This window comes from Mustela nivalis (assembly GCF_964662115.1).
Source record: "Mustela nivalis genome assembly, chromosome: 3".
NCBI classification, from domain to species: domain Eukaryota; kingdom Metazoa; phylum Chordata; class Mammalia; order Carnivora; family Mustelidae; genus Mustela; species Mustela nivalis.
In genome coordinates, this window is record NC_139022.1 from 165,540,395 (window position 1) to 165,544,926 (window position 4,532).

Below are 4,532 nucleotides of genomic sequence, written 5' to 3' on the forward strand. Positions count from 1 at the left end.
TTGGAAAATAACCTTGGGGGAAAATATGGGGGGATGATATTGGCAGAGCCATCTGAAGCTTTATTTGGGAAAAGACATTTGAATTGGCTTTTAGCTGTGGGCATGGGCAAGAAGGGATAGCCAGGGCAGTAGAGTTCCTCCAAGCGTAGGCTGAGCACTGAGGCTGAGCCTCTCAGGTGGGTTTCCTGTTCCCAGCTCTCCCCTGCACAGCTCCTTCCCTCAGAAGCAGGAAGGCTGAGAGAGACCACAGTGACTGTTCACTTGAACAGGACATCAGACGACTGAAAAACAAGCTTCCCTTTGTGGGTGACTATCTTCCTCACAACCATAGCCTGGGAGGAGCTGACATGGGCTGAAGGAACTGGAGCCTCTGCTAGAGAGGAACCTGGACTGGAAAGAGCTCAGGTTACAGGTGAGGCTAGGGCTCATGAGATCCCCATAAGCTGAGCTCAACCCACCTGAGTAGCTGCTGGGGACTTGAGTACTTGTGTTCTGCATCCCAGACTCCAACAGGCTTTCCTCCCTCTCTAGCAGCTTGGAGTAAGTGGCCGATATCCCCATGTTCAGGGCCAGTGTGATGTTCAGAAGCTCCTGGTACTGGTGCAGTTTCTCTGCAGGGTCATGCTTGGCTCGCTGCAGGGTGGCCTCTATCTTGGTCAGCTTGGCATTGGCTTCATTAACAACCGTCTACCTGCACTGCTCTACCTGAACTGCATTGCTCAGCATCAGCGATGGCTGCCTCCAGGGAAGCCCTCTGGCCTTTGAGGTCCTCAGTCTCATCCTGGATTTGGCTGATGTTGTGGTTCATATAAAAAATCTCTATCCTTGTGCAATAAAATTCATCCTGGTGCTTCCTAGCCAATGTCTGCAACTTCGAGTACTTTACTTGATCTGGTACTTGGTCCCAATCTCAGACCAGCTGAGGTTGGTGATGTCCTTCTACTGGTCCTTGACCTCTGCAATGTTGCGGTCCATGTCCATGTCCATGGACAGCACCATGGATGTGCCTGAGATCTGTGACTACATCTCACGGATCTCCTCTTCATATACATATCTTCAGCTAAACTCATTGGTCAGCTCTTCCAGGCGGGATTTGAGTTCTACCTGGTTCATGTAAGTTTCATCCACATCCTTCTCAATGAGGACAAATACATTCTGCATATATGCATGCTCTTTGATCTCCTCTTCTTGACGTCCTCCACCAGCCCTTGCAAGTTGCCAAGCTCCACCTCTGGCTTCAGCTTCTCCTGGCCAGTGAAGTGTGCCCAGCTGCAGCCAAAGGCTGTTGGTGGAACTCTGGAGCATGTTGTCCATGTTGCTCTGAGCTGTTTTCTGCTGCTAAGGAGGCTGCACTTGGTTTCCATAATTTTGTTCTGCTGCTACAGGTGCCGCAGCTTGTTGATGAAGGAGACAAAGATGTTGAGGGTCTTAATCTTCTCCTTCTCTTGGGTATGCACAGCCTGGATATTGGGGTTCACTTCCAGCTTAAGGGGGCTCAGAAGTCTCTGGTTCAGTGAGATAGCTATGATGCCCCCCATACCCCTGGCCCCACCATATCCCAATCATGTCATGCTTGATTGGCAGGACAGGATATCCCTGAAGCTGTCACTCCTGGCCATGTGGGAAAAGACTAGGGAGCTGGTGTGGGTGCCAGGTGGGCACCTGCACAAGCAGCTACCAAAGGTATGGGGTTGGAGGTGTGCACCTTATAGGATTTTTGGGTTACCCTGATGGATGTGGTGAAGGCTGGAGTGGAGGCGAGTAAGCTCAGACTAACAGAGGTTCGAGAAAGAGCAAGAAGCTACTTCTAGGTCAACCTTGGAAACTTTAAACAATAGATATCAACATTACATAGGATTCTATTTTAATTTGGTAAAAATTAAAATCAAAATTAAAATATATTCCTTTATAATTGAATTTTATGTAGTTAATTTTGGACTTGGAATAATTATATTGCACATAATTTAGCACATTCTTAAATATTTTACTGTTCATTATTGCTTTAGGTGTTCTAGTACCACCTATAAATTTAAAAACAATAAAATCAAGTCTAATATTAATGTTCTGAAATTTTGTTCAGAGTGACCATTGATTTCTCCAATCCTTTATACTGTAACTTATCTATTTGTAAAAGTTTTCAGAGGACTCGGACTATAAAATACAACACTACATGCACCAAGATTTTTTTTTCAGAAGATTTTATTTATTTATATGACAGACAGAGATCACAAGTGGCCAGAGAGGCAAGCAGAGAGGGCAGGGGGGAGCAGGCTCCCTGCTGAGCAGAGAGCTTGATTTGGGGCTTGATCCCAGGACCCTGAGATCATGACATTAGCAGAAAGCAGAGGCTTAACCCACCAACTGGGCCACCCAAGCACCATGTACCAAGATTTTTAAAAGTAGTTTATGTGTAGGGTGCCTGGGTGGCTCGGTTGGTTAAAGCAACTGCCTTTGGCTCAGGTCATGATCCTAGAGTCCCAGGATTGAGTCCTGCATTTGCCTCCCTCCTTGGCAGGGAGTCTGCTTCTCCCTCTAACCTCGCCCCTCTCATGCTCTCTCTCTCTCTCTCATTCTCCCTCTTTCTCTCTCAAATAAATAAATAAAATCTATATTAAAAATAGGGTGAACCACGAGAGACTGTGGACTCTGAAAAACAATCTGAGGGTTTTGAAGGGGCGGGGGGTGGAGGGTTGGGGAACTAGGTGGTGGGTATTGGAGAGGGCACGGATTGCATGGAGCACTGGGTGTGGTGCAAAAACAATGAATACTGTTACGCTGAAAATAATAAAAAAATTTTTAAAAAAGTAGTTTATGAATAAAACAATGGTGATTTCAGTTGCTGATTTGGCAAAACTAGTTGCTAATAAATTCATCAATCTCTTTGCAGAAGAAAAAGAAATGCTGAATTATAAAAAAAATTGATGCAATCACTAAATGTTTGTGGTAGTACACTGTTGGAAAGGCATGTTTCCCCACAAGACTTTGTGTCCATTTTTTATTAACACCGACACCTCTTATGCATTTTACCAAGTGAGGAAGCATTTATTTTAATGCTAGATCTAAGAGGCAGAAATAGGAATTCAGATTAATGTTAGCAATATCTACCTTCCCGAAGAAAATAAGACCTCTGTTTTAACTCTCTATGTGATAAATAATGTAAGGGCAGGCCTTCTTTGGAGATGTATGTGTTTGTTCACGTCTGTTTGTAACTAGGAGAATAATATTAGTATTCATAAACCCAATTACCTCTTACTAACATGGTGTAAATGTCAATAAAGGTGACCCATTTCCATGGATCTTGGAAATATCTCTATTGAACTCAAATTTGGATATGTCTTCTCCTTGAAAAACCTGGATTTGTGCTGTAATTTTAGAAGTTTATTTAATTTTTCTTTCTCATATACTACTATAAATCATTAATTTTAGTAATAACATTTTTGTAAACATTATCTGAATGATACTTTGGGTGATAATTATTATAGGGTGATTTTTTCAACAGAAAACAGGATTTAAAGAAAACTTAGAAATTTCCTAAATATAACTCAGATTTTATAGGATGATTTTATCTTCAGGGGATTCATTTTATATTCCATATATGATGCTCACTGAAATGTATATTAAGTTCAGCAGTGATTATTAAATGTTATGAAAACCTATAAAATTATTGAAAATTTAATGCATATATTTTCTTATACAAATACACTGATGTATAGATACAGCTATAAGCATGTCTTTTTAAAATAAATATGTTTTATTTCTATGCTATTTCCTTATACTGGGTAATTTAAACATAAATATTTTGAGAATGAGAATATTTATTACAAATATTGATGAGCAAATATTTAAAAATCTTTTCAAAAGTTAAAACCTAAAGTGTACAGCTTTATCCACAAGTTGGACCAGTTATAACAGTGGTAGGTAGTTGTTAAAACCACCATTATGGATATTGAATCAAACTGTGCCAAAATGTACTATACTTAAAGTACAATGTTGGATTTAGTTTCTCAATATTTTTAGAGTTCAGTTTCACATTTGTTCATAAGTGTTACTATACTGTAATTATCTTATTTCAAACTGTTTTTTATTAGTCTCTGGTATAAAAGTTTTTGCTACATTTATAAAATGTCAAGGAGCATGATTTCTCTTTTTCAACTATTTAGAATGATTTATAAAATTTCAGAATTAGTTGCACCTTAAATGGTTGATAAAACCTAGTGGCAAGATCATCTAAGCTGTATGTGTGTGTTTGATCACTACTACAATTTCTTTAATTGTAATAGGCTCTCACTTTCAGGTTTTCTATTTCTTTTTTCATCTGTTTTTAGGTTTGTTCTTTAATAGATATGTGTCCATTACATCCACATTTTCAAATGTCGGTGCAATTTGTTTATATCCTCTCTCTCTCTTTTTTTAAGATATTTCTTTACTTGAGAGAGACAGAGCAAGTGGGAGAGAGAGCAGGAGCTGGGGTGGTAGGGGTGGGAAGAGACGGGAGAAGAGGGAAGGGAGAAGGAGCAGAAGGAGCACAGACT

The 4,532-nt window shown here is 40.3% G+C and overlaps 1 pseudogene across 1 annotated transcript; it reads right to left on the reverse strand.

Moving 5' to 3' along the window:
• Positions 1–257: 257 nt before the first annotated feature.
• Positions 258–1,556, reverse strand: LOC309861941 (keratin, type II cytoskeletal 8 pseudogene; annotated as a pseudogene). The gene has a single exon. The product of its transcript is annotated as a keratin, type II cytoskeletal 8 pseudogene (transcript).
• Positions 1,557–4,532: the final 2,976 nt, after the last annotated feature.